General features: G+C 37.6%; 1 pseudogene; it reads left to right on the forward strand.

The window, feature by feature from the left end:
* Positions 1–595: 595 nt before the first annotated feature.
* On the forward strand, positions 596–19,386 carry LOC139937522 (mothers against decapentaplegic homolog 2-like; annotated as a pseudogene).
* Positions 19,387–20,721: the final 1,335 nt, after the last annotated feature.

Raw genomic sequence — 20,721 nt, forward strand, 5'->3', positions numbered from 1 at the left:
ACAAATCATGTAGCAATAAACTAGAGTATTGCTCCATGCAAACAATCCACCAAGGTAATTTCAACAAATTTCAATAAAAACATTTTTCCTCCTTCTAAACATCCTTTTGTTTACAATCGGAATCAACGTGACCTGAAAAGTTCGCGGCGCATTGCAATTGCTCGGCAGTACTGACGTCACTCCATGAAACGATTTTGTGGAATCCGCTTAGCGGAAATAACGGTTTATTTGCATAAATCAAACTAATGTGCGCGTAAGATATCGGAACGTGTAGAACGTGTTGTTGTTTACTTTTTAATTATTTCGTCGTAAATAAATCTCATGATGAGTTGTATTGTTCATCATTTGAACATTTTTAATCAAAAATTGAATTTAAATAGTTGGCAAACTTAATATTTGATTAATAAGATAACAAAACTACAATTATAATGTAACACAAAATGACACCAACTACACGGTTGAAATGTTTGTAGTGTCTGGTATGTACAAGATCATGTGATCTCAAACAGTCTAGACAGTTTTACATCATGCAAAAAAATAATTGGCTGGACCGCGATTACTGTACACACGTTGTCGGCTGCTGCTTTCGTCTTGCATGTGTGATGCGGTAGACATTTTGAGTTGACAACAATCCAGTTTCCAGTTCAACAACATCACATCGGTATCCCGAACTTGCAGGCAGATTTTGATGGCATTCCATGTGCGGCTTGGACTCGAGAGGTGATCGAGATATTCCAGGGTTTTCTAGACGGAGGAACACTGGGGTTTTTGGGGGATTGTTGTCGGTGCAGGATGCCATTTGGGTTCAAAAAGCGGAAACCGACCAGCAGCGAAATGACGCAAGGTGAGTTCACAACGACATTCAATACACCAGACAACAATTGAATCGCGAACAAGAGATTAAAAGTATACGTTTTGTTGACAAACATGACTTAGTCTTTAATAACATATGAACATGAAGTGTTTCTTTCAGTTACTTTCATAACCAAACTGCAAAGGTTGATTATTTAACTTTAAATAAATATGACAACTTATTATGACTTTGTTAATTGTTCTGTTCTGTTATTTAATATTATGTTATTTCTATTATTACAATTTATTTAACAACATAAAATTACATGGTTACATTATATATTAAACTCACTGGAAAGCAGTACCCCTTCAACAAAATGTTTTACATTATGCAGTAGTACGACTGCAGATGTCGACAAAAAGAGTAGTGTCCGGGTTACTAATTAATACTAGTCTGTTGCACGTGCTGTGGAGTACATCATGTACTCCACAGCACGTGCAACAGACTGTGCAGTGTGCTGTGTAAACTTTTAGAATAGATAGTTACGCCCTTGTTTATTATTTATTAATATTATGGTAATTGGGCAGCCCTGTACAACATCGCTTTGAAAGGGCAAGGGCACAAACATGATCACATCATTTTCTCCTTGGTAAAGGGCACCCTATGACTTCATGAGGAAATTGTTAATCTCCACTGTTATAGCATTTCCAGGGCACCAAGCAGGGCAAGGCAATTTCGTTGCCTCCTTGCAGAAGTATCAGCAGGCCTGATTGAAATTGGTGGGCAAGCAGCCGCCCTCCGACCCCCGCCTCCCCCCAGGCGTCACGTGATTAGGTGATTGAAATAGCCTGGCATTTTGCTTTAGTTTTATTGTGGGAAAGTAATTCAGCACTCTGAATGTTATCACCTTTAATTTTTACATTAATTTGAGGTTTGTTGGCAAATTCTCATCCAGCCATCATGATAAAATACAGCAAAGTTATTTTTCATCTTACATGTTTTCTTGTTGTAGTCCCTTACCAAGGAATGGCTTAATCCCTGTTTGGGGCAAACTAACTTTCACTAAATCTCTATGCCCAGTGCCTGCGCCATGTTCTGCACAGTAGAACAAATATTTTTAGATCAACTCTGATGAAATTCTATGGGTGTGACTCTTTGTCAAAGGCCTACATTCACAGCAGACTTATTCTTACAATTCCTTCCCTTCATGAGTTCAAACTAAATATACGCTTCTGTACAGTGTCCCAACGTGGTGATGTCAAGGCAATGTAGTAGGTAGGCCTATACTAGGTCAATACAGATAAAAACTAGTTGAAAAAATGCAATTAGAACTCATTTAGTATTTGTCCAAAATTCGAATTTGTCCAAAAATAATATAATAACGTTTGAAATACATGTTCACAGTTTACTATGTATCACATGTGTAATGTACTACATGGATAGTAGAAGGTCATTGAAGACAGAAAGGATTTATTTAAGACTTAATATTTTGTACTTTTTAAAATATAGGATTAGGACATAAGGCATGACCCTTTATTGTCTAGACGGCCAATCACAGATATGGACTTAGTCATAACATCAATGCAAGCAGGTGTCTGGTGACCCAAATCTGTATTTTATCTCCGCAGTTTATTATAGCCTGACCATAAGTTGACACCGGTAATATTTGGAAAATATTTTGGAGTGCACTTGGGGTTTGAACTTTGTGGGATTGATTGATAGGCTATAGATAAAGGTTTGTTATGGCAAACAAAGAAAAGGAGTGCTTGGGTAGAAGAATTCTTAAGACTGCCTTGTATTTACTGGCATTGCTGCGCGACCAAATAAGGGAAATGTGTATGGGTGTGCCCACCACACACAAGTTCACGCCAGAATAAGAAAATATCCGAATATAAGGTAATTTCAAAAGTGTTACATTACAATATCTACCAGGAGTTTTGTCGGTTGATCATTACGGTCTGAGTAATTGTAACAATATATGAGACCGGAACCATTTAAAACCATTCAACTGTGCAGGTTGTGTGGGAGGCAATTTGCACGTACATAACCCAATGGATCCGGTTTGTTCTCCTTTCTAAAGAATTTCTCTGTAGGGGCCAAGTCAAACCAAGACAAACATTCTATAAATTTTCTTTTGTGATTTGTAACGTATTATCACGCATGATTCAAATACAAAATTCCCCCCAAAAGTGTCAATTTACAAAGCAATGGCGCAGCAGTAGAGTGACATTAAAGGAGTTGGACACTACTGGTAATTACTTAAAATAATTGTTAGCATAAAAACTTATTTGGGAAGGAGCAATGGAGCAGTGTGAGATATGGCTCCCTCTGAAGTGCTTAATGTAGTTTTTGAGAAAGAGGTAGTATCTCACTCAAATATTAAAAGATTTCAGGCCTGAAACCTTTTATTGAGCATCTGAAAACACATAAATTTGTGCAACAAGGGTGTTTTTCTTTCACCATTCTCTTGCAACTTTGATGACCAATCGAGTAAAATTGTTCACAGATTTGTTATTTTTTTATACCAAGTGAGAATACTGGTCTTTGACAAATTACCATGGTGTCCAGTGCCTTGAATGATTTATTGGTGCGCCATCAAGCAAGGTTAGTGCAGTAGAGTCTGGGTGTGTGTGATTCAAATTTGATGAGCATCTTCCTGAGTGATGAAACGTCTACATCTGGTCAGGATGTCGTACTTTCACATCTAGGGGAGAAGGCGACATGATGACGATGAAGGCAATGTTTTTCAAAGTGCCTTTTCACTGCTGAGACTTATTCTTTCACTGCCCGGTTTTTTCAGCGTTTTTAACCTAAAATTCCCATTTTTTTGAGGTTTTTCTCACAAAACAAAATGTATCTTGCCGAATCGTGTTGCATCGGTATCCCAAAGTCAATAGTATTTCTTGACTTGAATGAATGCCTCTCGCACTGATACCATGTATATCATGGGCTGTACGTGTAAGACTATTCACACTTTTTGAGTACATAAAATAGATTTTACATATTGTACGATTATGGCACTTTCGGAGTACTTCGGAATACACAAACAAGATCGTTCATGCTTCAGCACTGAAGGAGGTTTCAATAAGAAAAACGCCCATTGTGCTGAATTGGGTGCTTTCAGATGCCTGAGAAAGGCTTGATGTATAAAGCCTTTCTCAGATTCAATTTTTAGGGTGACAAATTACATCTTTTTCTGAAATTATTTTAAGAGGGGGTCATTTCTAACAATGTTTTATTTAGATCAACAGCTTTCCAGTGCTATTTGCCAAATAGGTTTGTCTGATCTTTAATTTGTGGAGTAATACCCAAGATGTACCCTGCCTTTAAGCATTTTCTTTTGGTTTCCATTATTCTCTGTACAGAAAACCATTCTCCGAGTAACCCCAATGAGGAGATGGACACAACTGAAGCCAGCATCGACACAACAACCGCACAAAGTGAGGAAATAATCTTTTGTCCAAATTCCCATTGTAAAATAATTGGGTCTAAATGTACTTGACCTGTTTGCCTAAATCTATTTTAGGTGTTGAGCAGTGATAAAGAAAAGATTTCACAGTGTGTACTTAAGCTTTTCACCTTCATACAGTGTAGCTCAAAGGTACTTGACACCTTTGGTAATTTTTGTCAGTAAAGACCAGTCTTCTCACATGGTGTATCCCAACATATAAAATAACAAACCTGTGAAAATTTTGGCTCAATTGGGCATCAAAGTTTCTAGAAAACAATGAAAACAAAAACACCCTTGTTGCACAAGTTTGTGTACTTTCAGATGCCTGAGAAAGTCTTAAGGCCTAAAGTCTTTCTCAGAGTCAAATAATTTAGTTTTCTGTCTCAAAAACTACGTTAATTTAAAGGGGGTTGTTGTCTCGCAACGTTTTTACTCTCAACAGCTGTCTATTACTCATTACTAACGTCCGTCGATATATCGAAAATACTCAAAAACTCGATATTTTTTTGACATCGAAATCGCCGATGTCACTTTTATAATCATATCGTAATATCGGATTTTCGATATATCAAAAATAATTTCGATGTTTTGAAAATTTCGATGTTCCTAAATGATATCGAAAATACCAAAAGAGTGTCCGATTATTTAAAAGAAATCTGTGTTTGAGTATTAGAAAAGCCGTCGTCGTTATGTAGTTTCATCATTTTGAGTTGCCCTATTAAATAAAATATGTTTTACAACCAAGTATGTCTGCTTGTTCTTTGTGTTTTCGCCATCAGCCTCCGGCCCGCCGCAGAAGTTCACAACCCCGCGGCGAGCGCTCGGTAAAACCTCAAAAGAAACCGCCGCTGCTGCCCCATCGGCTGTTTAAGATGCAACTTCCCATTGCGCATGTGATCAAAATCAATGCGTCTTCACCCCGCAAAAACTTCCCCGAATCAACAAGACAAAACAAAACAAGGAAGAAAACAATCTTACGTTATACAGTAAAATAATCTTTCTAACAATCCAAGGTATCGTAATGGCATCATTTTGGTCAAATAAAGCCTACACGTTGTGTTGTTTTCGGTAAACAAGCTAACATTTCCGAGGAACTTTATGCTTCGCAGCACAGACCACGCTGTCGGCGGCTATTGCGTGCGTACCAGCGAAGACTATGCTTTTGAACGGTTTAAGCGTGCACACCAGCGTGTATGGTTATTGCAATTCGGGGGGAAAACCCGTTTGCCCAAGCATGCACAGACACGTGCAGTCTTTGGTCAAGGCGGTAACGCGTGATGCACTGCGTTATTTCGACAATAGAGGGCGTTCTAGCATTCAATGTTTCTTGCCTTTGTTATAGAATGCAAAGTAAAAAGACTACGAGCCTTTATTGGAGACTATGTGACTGCATGCTGCGTGCGTTGTATATTGTGATCGCGGAGTGGTAGGTCTGTGTTTTGCGGGACTTTCTAGTGATTTTTTTTCGATGATTATCTCAACCATTTTCAACCGTAAAGGTAGTCCGGGCGCCCGTCGGACAACTTGAAAACGTCAATGCATCGGCAACTGACACCTTAATGTCGGCGAGTCACGCAACTCACAAAGGCTCTGTGTCATTTTAAGACGGCCAATCATGGCCAATCACGAATCGAGAATTGTGGTGAGCGTTCACCAAATGGCCAAGCCAGCGGTAGCGGCGATCATACTTTGTTGTAAAACCAGAAATAATCGGGGCGGGACTACGCAATTTGAAATTGTTTGAACTACAAACAAGTTCGGGGGATCAGACAAAAACAGGTTGAAATGTAACCCTATTAAACTGTCAGTCTACAGTATATATCTTTCTACCTCCATGAGTATACCACGTGCTGTTTTTAGGCTTCCATCTTGCGCGCGGGAAATACTCGATATATCGAGTATACTCGATATTAAATTTTCGATATATCGGTTATGGGAAAAAACCGACATCGACGGACGTTACTCATTACCAAGTAAGTTTGTGTTCTAATATTGGCTACTTTGAGTAATTACCAAATATGTCCAATGCCTTTCAAAGTGTGTCTGAATTGATTGAATTTGGATGTGGCGGAGACTATTGTTAAAGATTGCCACTTCATTACACTGACCACAACCGCGGCTGAACTCCCTCATTAAGACACATCCTTAATTAGAAACAAATGGAGGCAACAAGCTTGTCTAGAGTTAATGGTAATTTGATTCTGGTTTCTCTTCCTGCTCCTTCTTCATATTAGATGCAGGTCAAAAGCTATCCTACACACAGCCGCCATTTTGGTGCTCGATAGCTTACTATGAGAAGAATCTACGTGTTGGTGAGATGTTCCACGCATCACAGCCATCCCTGACGATAGACGGTTTCACAGACCCCTCGAGTTCGGAGAGATTCTGTCTAGGTCTTCTGTCAAATATCAAGAGAGACCACTCCATAGAAATGACTAGAAGACACATAGGTAGGAACTTAGTGGCATGATTCTTAAAGGAACATTACAGAATTGGTTTTGCTAGCAAAAAAGTTTCTGGCAGTGTAAGCACTTTATGTAATCCACCATATACCATGTACATAAACTGACAAATATGTAGAAGTTCGAGATCGATCAGCCATCTGGGTCACGAGAGAATAGTAAAAAAACGATTACAAATTTTGCATTGCATTGATGCCAAAACAAAAATGAATAAAACGTTCACTGAGCGATAAACTCCAAACAAGAAACTAGATTATTTATTTCTCATCAAATATGAAATTTCAGATAAATATTTCAAGGGATGTTTTCTACTATTATCATCAGACAGTGTAAGTCTTATGTAAATTTGTGATCTTCACGATTTTTGTTTCTTACCAATTCTGTAACGTTCCTTTAAAGCACCGATCAATTTGTAGAAAAGTTCTCATAAGGGAGTGGGTTACATTCTTAAAGTCTTTCGGAGTGTACCTCTTTTCAATAACCCACTGTTGGTTCAAGAGCGTGTTGATCAGTTTGTCTCTAATGCATTAAAGAATGAGTTGCGACTTGAAAAATTAAGAACATGAGTAGGTGTACATGTGTGTACAAAAATGACAGACCTCATATTTTTTTCTACTTTTGGATCACATGGGTCTTCACTTGGGCCCTCACTTGGGCCCTCACTTGGGCAGTTCACTGGTAATGGAGTGGCACCAAAACACATTTTGCAAATTTCAACTGTGTTTCTCTCAAAGACAATCACAAGGAAATGTTTTTCCATGAGAGTCTGCAGCGATTCTTTAAGTCGCCCTCTGACCCTTTAGGGATCCTCGTCACAGTTTACATGGGGCTTAGGTAAACACCAAACCAGGCTCCACGTCTGAACGGAAGAGCTAGACTCATGCATGACTACTCCTTTCATAATTTATACACACATGGGACACTTTGTGAGGCGTCTAGTATCATCAATAGAAGTGATTAATTGCCATTTTATAACACGTTCTTTCTGAATGTCAACTGGAAGTCAGGAAATGTCAGTCTGCTTTGGCTTGTATTTCATTTGAGCACAAAAGTTAAGAATACATTTACAGAATTACGCTTACACTTCAACAAAATTGTTGTAGTGAAAGCCAACCATCACAAAGCACATTCCCCAAGGCTTTTCTGAAGCTTCTTTTAAAGCATTAAAACAGTTAGCACAACAAACTATGCTTACCAGAATAAGGTTACCAGCAACAACTTTTAGACAATATTTTCTGCTTTAACAGCAGCTCTATGAAATTGGATCCAGGTCACACAAGGTGCAGGCTACACGAAAGAGGTAGAAAAAGAAGGCACAGAGAGTTAATTTAAAGGAAACTCATTCACATTTTGCTTGAACTGGAACAAATTATAGCCAGCAGGGAAACAGGATGCAGGCAAGGAATTCCAAAAGTTGAAAAGTGCGTTGGAAGAAAACACTGTCTCACATCAGTTACTGCGCTGGCCTGGAATTAAAGACACTGGACACTATTGGTAATTGTCAAAGACCAGTCTTCTCACTTGGTGTATCTCAACATATGCATAAAATAACAAACCTGTGGAAATTTGAGCTCAATCGACATCGAACTTGCGAGATAATAATGAAAGAAAAAAACATCCTTGTCACACCACGTTGTGTGCATTTAGATGGTTGATTTCGAGACCTCAAGTTCTAAATCTGAGGTCTCGAAATCAAATTCGTAGAAATTTACTTCTTTCTCAAAAACTATGGCACCTCAGAGGGAGCCGTTTCTCGCAATGTTTTATACTATCAACCTCTCCCCATTACTCGTCACCAAGAAAGGTTTTATGGCAATAATTATTTTGAGTAATTACCAATAGTGTCCACTGCCTTTAAATCAGCATTCTACGATGACAAAAACCAATCTAATAAATTATTACATCAATTAAATTACATAGTGACTTATTACTCAAGCGTAAATCCCTTGGGGTTCTGTCAAGTCTTTAGGACTTTTCATTAGAGTTTTCATTCATTCATTCAAGGGAAACTTGTTTGTTTTGGGGTCTAGTTCCAGACTCATGTCTCAGCACCAATGTCATTAGCTGTAACCACCATCAAACATGAAAGGGGAACTAACGAGTTTGTATGATTATGGACTTAATGATATAATTAAGTCAAGGTTGGAAGATCGATCATCTGGTGTTAGCATAAGTTATTGGTCACGCAGGTATGTTGTTTACTTGAAAAAAATACATGCATTGTACATGTACTCATAATATTTACATAACGAACATCTGCAAGAAATTTATCTTTAAGAATGACTCTATGACAAGTATGAAGGTTAACATGTGAGGCCATTTGCTCAAGTAAAGTATTAAGTCATCTTTGCTCAAGTCAAGTCAAGTCACAAGTAAATTTTTGCTCAGGTCAAGTCACAAGTCAAATTTTCGCAAGTTAAGTCAAGTAGTAAGGCAAGTTTACAAAAGTCAAGTCAAGTTTTAAGTCATCACATAATGTCCTGAAAAAGCAGACATAGCTATGTTCACACTTAAACATCAATTCACACAAATGTGATTGGATTCTACTTAAATGCATTTTCAGTATCCTTTAGCTTATTTGAGTTCAGATCCTCTTTAGTTTATTCTAAAACACGTTTCGTAGTGCCATTTTTTTTATGATAAAGTGAAGGTTATTAAATGCTGGTATCTAGGACAATATTGACAAGAGAAGCTTGGACTTCAGACTCGATTAGTTACATGATGTTCTCAATCTCATTAAAGATCTGTTTTGTTTAAAGGTCTTTTGAATGAAAAACTTCATCAGTGGCTTGATAATTTATGGCCATGATGGCTGCACTGTCAAAAAGGTTATATTATTCTTCAATTGTTTTGCAGCAAATAGCCGTAGCTTAAAACTCTTTTTGTACACGAACAAGTAGGTTGAGGTGTACCATGTACAGTACATTCCAATTAGGGCTTGAATTTGGGCAAAACATCTAGGCCAGATACATGTACTTCAAGGAGGTAGTGAATTGCCTTTGTTGCCTCTAGTCATGGCCTTAGTGCCCCTTGAAATATTCTAATAGAGGTGCATTTACAAAGGGGAAAACCCCTTATTGCCTTTACACTTTTGAAGCATCAGGCCTGAAAATCCAAAAGACCTCGGGCTTGTAGTTAAAAATATTTACTGCCCTAGAGTTAACATTTCACTGGACCAGATTAAGATTTCGCAAGCACTTATAGTAGATTTTTTTCATTTTTCGTATGTTATGAGGTAGGCCTTTGCTTTCACGACTAAACACAATTGAAAGATTTCTACCAGACTCAAAATCAACATCTGTTATTACACAGTGGACCTAAAAAAACACAAGACCATTGGACTTGTCCATGTCTTCAAGAGTTTACCGTCCTGATGCTTAAATCATTGGCCTGGCACTAAAATCACTGGCCTGGGACCTTCAGTCTAGTTAAGTTGATACCCTGCTAATGTGTGTTGATCTACGCGTATCTTAGTGTAATAAAACCACATCTTCCGATTTCTGCTTTTCTCAGACTAAACAAAACCCAAATTTGTGAAATCCTAGAAACTTACCAGGTACTCCTCCATCTGTTTCATCCAGTCTTTGAAAGAGCTTCAAAAACAGGAAATTCTATCACATTTAATTTGATACAGGGGGAGTCAACTGGATTTGGTGGGTACCAGACAGCTGTGCATGTTGACTTCCACCAACTGCCCTGTCCTTGAAAATCTCATGGCAAAAAGTACATTTCATTCTTCCGAATGACTGGCTTTGGGTCAGAAATTTGGGATATTCCAGGGATGAGAAATTTCAGACTTCTATCTGAATTCAGATTAGTTTATAGTCTGCCTGGTTAACAGAAAGGTTGTATTTTTTCCAAATAAGATAAAGTTAGGTTGTTTGATGTTATTCTGTAGCACTGAGGATAATGTTCACAGTAGATACTCGGACTTATTCATACTAATACTCGTATTATTTTGCAATTTCTATCATTTCAATGTACCTCCTAAGATCTGAATTAAAGCTTCAGACCTTTTTGTCAGCAATGTCTCTCATCCCTTTTTTTTCTCTGCTTTGTCAACTTTCTCACATGGAAGCCTGTAAAATTGCTCGGACAATTTGATGACATGGCTGGCTGAAACAAAATAAATATTTTTCTTTGTGAATCTTTACACAGGAAACCCCCCCCCCCCAAAAGGAAAAACAAAAACAGTACCACATTGTTCATCCCTAACTAACCATAATAGACACACAAACCATTAGTTCGTAGTCTAAGGATTGATACTTAGTACTTTATACTTGTATATTCCCTGGAAACTGTCTGTCTGTCAGTCAGTGCCATTCATTCCACCATGAGGGAATTTTAAAAAGATGATAGTTTATCCTCAGTGAGTTTTCTCTAGGGATATTTCTCCCCATTTCTTGATTGAAATTTTATTACCTTCGAGTGATAGGGGCTGTAATGCAATTTGTTCGCTGACTGGAGAGGTGCGAACTCTTTAGTCAAAGGGTTTGGGGATGATGGATAAAAATGCTTCTTGTTGTGGAAAAAGGGTCAAATTTGGTTGAAATTTAATACCATGTTTTGTTCTAAAGCAACTGATAGATAACTCAACACTGTACCATGTGTACACAAACAGGTGTACAAGCCTGATGCTTCGTTTGTGAAAGGGCAAGGGCACCAAAGTGTTTTCTCTTTGGTGAAGGGGACGACAAATTTCTCATTGAGGTTTTACCAAGGAGAATCCCCTGCCAGTTTAAATGGCAAAGCATCAGGCCTGACTATTTATAAATGCAACCTGTTTCTTTCAGCTCATTCGAAAATATAAAAAACTTATAAACAACTTACTTTAAAAATTGTAAAAAATAAAAAAAAAACCTTAAAGGAACATTACAGAATTGGTTTTGCTAACAAAACAGTTGCTGGCAGTGTAAGCACTTTATGTAATCCATCATAAACATAAACTGACAAACCTGTACGTGGAGGTTTGAGATCGATTGGCCATCTGGGTCTTGAGAGAATAATGAAAAACCGATTACAAATTTTGCATTGCATCGATGCCAAAACAAAAATGAATAAAACGCTCACTGAGCGATAAACTCCGAACGCGAAATTAGATTATTTATTTCGCATCAAATATGACATTTCAGACAGAAAAATTTCAAGGGATGTTTTCACTTATCATCATCATTAGACTGTGTAAGTTTTATGTAAATCTGTGATCTTCACGATTTGGGTTTCTTACAAATTCTGTAACGTTCCTTTAACTATTATAAACTAAAAATTGTTTTGCTTTCTTCTGTAGGTAAAGGTGTGAGGTTATACTACATTGGAGGGGAAGTTTTTGCTGAGTGCCTAAGTGATAGCAGCATATTTGTACAGAGTCCTATTTGCAACGTGCGATATGGCTGGCATCCTGCTACCGTCTGTAAAATACCACCAGGTGAGAAATGCAGTCTGAGTCTTGTCAAATAGTCAAGTCCGGGGGTCTGAGTTATCCGTTTTTGATTCTGAACCTAGAGTCATCAAAACTGTAAAACTGCAAAAACAAACTTGCTCATGGCACATACACATACACATCAAACATGATTGTAAACACTAAAGCAACATGTACATAAACAGCAAACAAGGTGCAATAGTCTTTTCAGGACCATTTTAAGTGCTTTGCATGAGATGTGTTTTTGAATGTCTTTTAATGTCACCGCGTCACTCTAAAGAAAATTATTGGGACGGTATCCCCGAGATCATTAAATCCTAACCACAGTGGGGTCACTACCATGTAGTTCCTCTACAGCCCCCATCAACCATGTGTCTTTAAGCGTTGTGTGTCCCACTGGTTTGATTATTTGCGTGATCCCTACATGCCCCGAACCTGACGCCGTCTAGCCAGTCAATACAATCCTATTCATGTGTCTATAGCGTCATTAAAGCGTTGTTTGTCCCACTGGTTTCATTATTTGCGTGATCCCTACATGCCCTGAACCTGACGTCTTCCAGCCAGCCATTACGATCCTATGTGTCTATAGTGCCATTAAGCGTTGTTTGTCCCACTGGTTTCATTATTTGCGTGATCCCTACATGCCCCGAACCTGACGCCTTCTAGCCAGCCATTACAATCCTATTCATGTGTCTATAGCGCCATTAAAGCGTTTTTTTCCCCACTGGTTTGATTATTTGCGTGATCCCTACATGCTCTGAACCTGACGCCTTCTAGCCAGCCATTACAATCCTATTCATGTGTCTATAGCGCCATTAAAGCGTTTTTTTCCCCACTGGTTTGATTATTTGCGTGATCCCTACATGCTCTGAACCTGACGCCTTCTAGCCAGCCATTACAATCCTATTCATGTGTCTATAGCGCCATTGAAGCGTTTTTTTCCCCACTGGTTTGATTATTTGCGTGATCCCTACATGCTCTGAACCTGACGCCTTCTAGCCAGCCATTACAATCCTATTCATGTGTCTATAGCGCCATTAAAGCGTTGTTTGTCCCACTGGTTTGATTATTTGCGTGATCCCTACATGCCCCAAACCTGACGTCTTCTAGCCAGCCATTACAATCCTATTCATGTGTCTATAGTGCCATTAAGCGTTGTTTGTCCCACTGGTTTGATTATTTGCGTGATCCCTACATGCCCCAAACCTGACGCCTTCTAGCCAGCCATTACAATCCTATTCATGTGACTTCTATCAGGATATCCTGCCATTTGATCAGCAGTTCCTCCTCTTCAGGATACTGCTCAGAAGTGGGCAGACATTTTCACTTCCCCGTGGTGTAACCATGACAGTTTACTAATGATGTGGTCCAGAAAGAGGCTTTTAAAAAGTCCAGAGTGGCAAAAATATTTGTCCATTGTGGTGGTTAGCTGTGTTCGGAAGTGCTTTAGAAATTAAATGTAGAGGCTTTTGAAGTCCAGAGTGACAAAATATTTGCTAATGATGTATTCCAGAAAGAGGATTTAAAAAGTCCAAAGTGTCAAAAATATTTGTCCATGGTTAGCCATTGTTTGGAAGTGCTTTAGAAATGCAATAAACGGAGAAGTATGGAAGAAGCATTGGATGGAGGCGGTTAGCTTTATGATGTTGTCAAAAAGAGACTTTAGAAAGTCCAGAGTGACAAAAATATTTGTTCATGGTCACACATTGTTTAAAAGTGCTTTAGAAATGAAGACGTATGGGAAGGATGTTGTTGGCTAATAATGCCGTCCAGAAAGAGGTTTTAAAAGTTCAGAGTGATACTGCTCAGAAGTGGGTAGACATTTTCACTTCCTCGTAGTGTAACCACGACAGTTTGCTAATGATGTGGTCCAGAAAGATGCTTTTAGAAAGACATTTTTAAAAAGTCCAGTGGTGCAAAATTATTTGTCCACAAAATATTTGTCCACGGTTAGCCGTTGTTTGGAAGTGCTTTACAGAAATGGAATTAAAGAAGCATGGGAAGGAGGCTGCTTGCTTATGATGTGGTGGAGAAAAAGGCTTTTGAAGTCCAGAGTGACAAAATATTTGCTCATGATGTGGTCCAGAAAGAGGTTTTAAAAAGTCCAGAGTGACAAAATAGTTGCCCATGGTTAGCCATTGTTTGAAAGTGCTTTAGAAAATGCAATAAATGAAGAAGTATGGGAATGAGGTTGTTGGCTAATAATGTGGTCAAAAAGCGGCTTTTAAAGTCCAGAGGTCGGATACTGCTCAGAAGTGCGCAGACATTTTCACTTCCCAAAAATATTTGTCCATGGTTAGCCATTGTTTAGAAGTGCTTTAGAAATGGGATTTATGTACATTATTTAGGTATAGAAAGGAGACTGATACTGTTAGCTTATGATGTGGTAAAATAGGTTTAAAGTTCCAGAGTTACACAAATTCCAGCCGTCATTGGGAAGTGCTTAGAAATGGACATTATGTAGAGAGGCATGGGAAGGAGGCCTGCTCTATAAAAAAAAAAAGGGCGAGCAATCACTAAAATGTCGTCTAAAATGAAAATTGATCTCCTGGCATGCCTGGACTTGAGCTAATCAACATATAATACATAAAGCCAAACCCAGGCACTTGCAGTGAAAGGGCAAAAGGTCAACATGAGGGCAGGCTGGCTACATACATGTACATGTTTACACTATCCAATTCAATGAGCCCTAAACATTACAACATTACAATCTCCACTATAAAAAGATGATTTAAATACGAAACAATACTCGCATATTTAAAGGATTAATATTATCCCTCCTCAGTTAACATATGAGGAGTATGGCCAGAGCCATGCTCCCTTCAAAATGCAGAGAAATACCTACAGAAAATAAAAAGCTCAAATTGAAAAGGAAAAATCTCTGAAGGTCGCAGACAAAAACACGTGCGATATGAACATGGGTTAGAATTCCCCATGAATTTCCTGGGGTTTTATTTCATGTCCTAACTTTTGCAATGGTTTTCTTTGAAGAGATGTTTTCACATTGACTCCATCAGGGAGCTTTAGTACATCTTCACGCTGGTAAACCACAGAGTACAGTTGTTTGTTGACTGGTCTGTTCATTTCCAAAGTTAATTCGTTCATCCTGCCACGATAGGATTTTTGGCTCCAATAAAATAAACTGAATGATATTACAAAAATACAGACTACAAAGCGTAGTCATCTCTCATAAAGATTACAGTAGCGAAATGTTTAATAGACTTCAAAACAATATTTTCAATGATATCAATAATAATTTCATCACTTTGCATATTATGTAAAATAATGCAATTTCTAGTTGACTGCTTAAAATATTGCAGGAAGTGAAAGAAGTTATTGACGCTTTGAAGACATGGAATTTCTTCTGAAAGAGGGAAAGTCCATTTTTATTTTTCAAAGTGCACTTCCATCAGAAGATCTTAAAAACTATGGAACACTTTTGAAAAAAAAGGTGCATCTGAAAAGAGGTTGTTGGGTTCTCAATATTTTGACAGAGCTTAAAAAGTTTTTTTTTTGTCATTAATGCAAAGGAGCAACTAGAGGCGGTTGCCCCTGGTCATTGCCTTAGTGCCCCCTTGAAATGTTCCATAAGAAAGTTACTAATTCCTCATAGAGGTGCCTTTTACCAAGGAGAAACGCCTTGGTGCCCTTGCCCTTTCTTAAACAAATCATCAGGCCTGTATAATAATTGATGGACTCGAGTTTGAGATGTCACTCCAGAAATGACGGAGTGATGTCTTGATCTGAAGGAACCCCATCCATTTAAGGATGACATTAATTGTTATTTGTGTTGTACCCTCGTCAAGATAATCCCCCAGTACCTCAGAGGATGTCGTAATTGATTTCATATGAAAGCGAGTCACTTCAAATCGAGCTATCAAAATCAAAGCTTGTCATACAGTTGAAGTGCCAGCCCTTGAGCTGCTCGCTTGAAGGTTGCGGTCATAGTTGTTTTTTTGTCAACATATTGTGTATTTATAGAATAAATTAAAAAGAAAGATACAATTAAAGTAACATTTGAAAGGTTCAGCTGGTGTCTACATGCTGAGAAACTGTCGCTGAGAAACTGTTTCACAAAAACATAGTCTATCCACATTTAGTGAGGTTATAGCGGGTACTAACCACACCAATGGCCGCATTGGTGAATGGACACCAACCCATTTTTTTAATTTTTAATTAAATATTTGGGGAGAAATGTTGTCAAAACTTTCTCAAAGTTGCAGTGCTTCTTACGTTGTCAAATTTATGGTAATGTATTTTCAGAGCATTTACCAATCTATGACCAGACCTTTAAGGCATTGAAACAATATGAAGTGGCACCAGGACCATGGCCTATTTGAAAGCACTTCCGATTAGCACAGTAAAATCTTGCTCAGCAGAAAAAAAATTACTAGCCAAATTGATTACAGGCAATATTCTTGTGACTGGTGCCACACCCAAAATTGTGCTTACATGTATAATGCAGCATAGTCATTCACTATCCCATTAATTTTCTCCAGAGTGACCGCTGTGACATTAAAAGACATTCAAAAACACATCTCATGCAAATCACTTAAAATGGTCGTGAAAAGGCTCTTCTGTTTTATAAGCAGTTTTCTTTGGTTCACAGCCTCGTGAAATTTGGCCTAGTTCTTCATGTATACAGTGTAGGTCGACTACAAATCTAGGCATTTTCACCAGGGTGTTAATCCCATGTCATCACAAGTGAACTAGAACCAGTATGATGTTAAGCACACATGCTTATCAGCTGTATGTACATTTATCAGCAATATGCCACTATGTGTATCAGACAGACAGACACCTCTTGCAACACTTCCACAGCTTTCTTATCTCCTAACCTCCAAGCTTTCTTTCTTTCAATCTCGCCCCATTTAAGGTTGCAACTTAAAGATCTTTGACAACAGAGAATTTGCTGCACAGCTGTCACAGTCCGTAAGCCAGGGATTTGAGGCAGTCTACCAGTTAACACACGTCTGTACAATCCGTATGAGCTTCGTCAAGGGCTGGGGGGTCGATTACCGACGGCAAACAGTCACAAGTACACCGTGCTGGATTGAAGTACATTTGAACGGACCTTTGCAGTGGTTGGATAGAGTCTTGCGCCAAATGTCATCACCAAATGAAAAGTGCTCCAGCAGTTCTTGAGAGCTTTTTGTTGTTGATTTTTTGTGTGTATATGTATATACAAACTCTTCTGTTGAATATTTAGTGCGGGCCACACTAAAAGCCAAAGCCTATTTGAATGTACATTGTAAAGTTTATCATTGTTTAAGGTGTATAGTGTACATAGTGCATGCTTCTGTACAATGCTTCTACGGCACAAAAACCTCAGTGGGTTGTGGTCAACACAAAACATGTAAATAAACATACAAAAGCCCAAACAAATGTATTTTACTAAAAGTAAAGTTTACATTTTTTAAACTTACGACAGTAGTAAAACTTAGTAAGCTGCTGTTAGTTGAACAGTCAATAATAATTTAATACAATTTTTCTGCTTCAAAGAAGTATAGGAATGGCTTTTTCAAATTCTTATAACTTTAAAAAAAAAATTCTATTCGCATTGCAGCTCCAAAATATTATGTTTGCTTAACTGTATGATATCATTAAAATTGATCAACTTTGTAGAGTTATTTGTTTAAGGATTCCACTTTATCATAGGAAGTAATGTCCTTTCTCTGAAGGCAAAAATAAATAACCCACCTTTAAAATTAAGTATTGTTGTTTAACAAATGAAAGTGAGTGGGGAAAGTAATCATTTGTAATTCAAATTCTGGTATTGATATTAGCACCGCCCTCAAAAGTGATTAGCACTTGAAACGGTGAATAGAAGATGAACAATTATTCAGCAGCCAATATCACCAAATGCTAGGAATAATCTTATCTCGATATGCATTAGGTCAAGTAACTCGTCCTAACTAAACTAAGGATGGTTTCAATGCTTCCCAACTTCTATGTTACGGAACTTTAAATCGTCTACAGTCCTATGATTAGTCATGCTTGTGTTTACTCTAAACAAACTTAGCCTTCATATTATTTTATGAAATTACCTGGGCAAAAGTTCTAAAAGATTTTTTTGCTAAGCAGTTTTATTCTGTGCTAAGCATTTTTGTGATAAAAAGCTTTACAGTTGTGCACCTTGCACCTATTTCTCTTGCCATCCATCTTGATTTATGTTATTAAAAGTTTCTGTTCCTACATGTTTGAGCTGATATGTAACACTCTATGTCAAAACCAGACATTCCCGCTTAAAAACAAAACTGGGTTTATTTGCTCATCAATTAGATAAGAATAACTTTTAAGGAGCTTTCAAAGAGCACCTTAATTTTGGGCCTTACACAACAAAGAATAACATAACATCACAATGTCATGTTACCTCTGTCTGAAGTTACTTTTATTTCTATCGTTGCAAACATCTTATCAACCAAAAGGATCGATGGTATAAAAGCACAAAATAGTAAATGGCTTGACGTTTCGACCCTCGCAGAGTCTTTCTTGAATTTAACATTCGAGAAAGACTCTGCTATGGTCGACTCGAAACATCAGGCAATTTAAAAACCATTTTTTGAACTTTAAATTCCATATCATTATTTCTAAGAAGTGACTGGTTTTGGCATGGGTTGTCACACATGGTCTGTTAAAAGTAACAAATTTAAAACTAATGCTCCATCAAACTGCTCATAAAGCAGGGTTCTGTCCATGCAAAAGCTAGCGGGCAATTGCAAAAGCTAGCGGGCCAAAACGCCCGATTTGTGTTCAGTAAACGCGCGACCTTTTGTAAAAAAAAACCTAGCAAACAAATATTAACAATAGAAATATCAAGACTAAACCATAGAAAGCTCCAGATTGCTTAGTAGGGCTTTTCAAACCAAGATAATAACCCAGTAGAAAACATTTAGAAGACCTTGTTTCAATTCAGCGTGCTTCTTTTAAACTTCCAAAAGTTGTGTCCAGAATGACCAACAGTTTTGAGAAAAACATGGGGAGAATCCTGTTGAGCCTTGCTGTTTAGTTAAATATCCACATGTATGTATTCTCATTATTTGTATTCATCCTAAAATTATCAAATGAGTTTGAACTGGGATTAAATTTAAAGGAACACGTTGCCTTGGATCGGTCGAGTTGGTCTTTGAAAAGCATGTGTAACTGTTTTTTATAAAATGCATATGGGTAGAAAGATGCACGGTTTTCCTTTTACCTTGCGACTAACACGGTCAGCCATTTATGGGAGTCAAATTTTTGACTCCCATAAATGGCCGACCGTGTTAGTTCGCACAGTAAAAGTAAAACCACGCAATTTTGAGGCAAATTTGTGTGGATCATAGTATTCTACTTTAAAAACATCTTTCCAACCATGCATTTTATAATACACGGTTACAAACGCTTTTTATAGACCAACTCGTTCGATCCAAGGCAACATGTTCCTTTAAATTACTAGTTTAAAAGGTCAATAGTTTATCAGAAACTTATTTTCATATTACTAATTAAAGGCAGTGGACACTATTGGTAATTACTCAAAATAATTATTAGCATAAAACCTTACTCGGTAACGAGAATTGGGGAGCTGTTGATACTATAAAACATTGTGAGAAACAGCTCCCTCTGAAGTGACGTAGTTTTCGAGAAAGCAATTTTCCATGAATTTGATTTCCAGACCTCAGATTTAGAATTTGAGGTCTCAAAATTAAGAATCTGAAAGCACACAACTTGGTGTGACCATGGTGCGACAAGGGTGTTTTTTCTTTCATTAATATCTCACAACTTCCACGACTAATTGAGCTCAATTTTTCACAGGTTTGTTATTTTTTTCATATGTTGAGATACACCAACTGTGAAGACTAGTCTTTGACAACTACCAATAGTGTCCAGTGTCTTTAACTTAAGGGCATGGTGTTGACTAAAGAAAGTACACCAAGAAACGTGTGCACCACCCTTCAGTGCAAGTTTCCTAAACATGTTGGTATGACACATGATTTGGATTGATTGAAAAATTTTGTGAAATTGATTTATTACTTCAAATTTGAATTTGTATCAACGGCTCAGTGCTATAAGGTTGTTAATTGCACTTTCAGAATGTAATGATCAGAATGGCAACGCATTTGTATAAATTGGAAGACATAAATCAAAATAAAAAATAACTGTTTTTGTTTAAAGACTCTGGACACTATTGGTAATTCTCAAGACCAGTCTTCTCACTTGGTGTATCTCAACATATGCATAAGATAACAAACCTGTGAAAATTTGAGCTCAATCGGTTGTCAAAATTACGAGATAATAATGAAAGAAAAAATACCCTTGCCACATGAAGTTGTGTGCTTTCAGATGCTTGATTTCGAGACCTCAATTTCTAAATCCGAGGTCTCGTAATCAAATTTGTGAAAATTACTTCTTTCTCGAAAACTATGTTACTTCAGAGAGAGCAGTTTCTCACAATGTTATACACAATCAACCTCTCCCCTTTACTTGTTACAAAGTAAGGTTTTATGATAATAATTATTTTGAGTAATTACCAATAGTGTCCACTGCCTTTAAGACGAATAAAACAAAGATATTATGCTTAATTTTAACACACTTGTTTAGTTTTATGCCTAACAAAATA

The sequence above is a fragment of the Asterias amurensis genome, chromosome 5 (genome assembly GCF_032118995.1).
Source record: "Asterias amurensis chromosome 5, ASM3211899v1".
NCBI classification, from domain to species: Eukaryota; Metazoa; Echinodermata; class Asteroidea; order Forcipulatida; family Asteriidae; genus Asterias; species Asterias amurensis.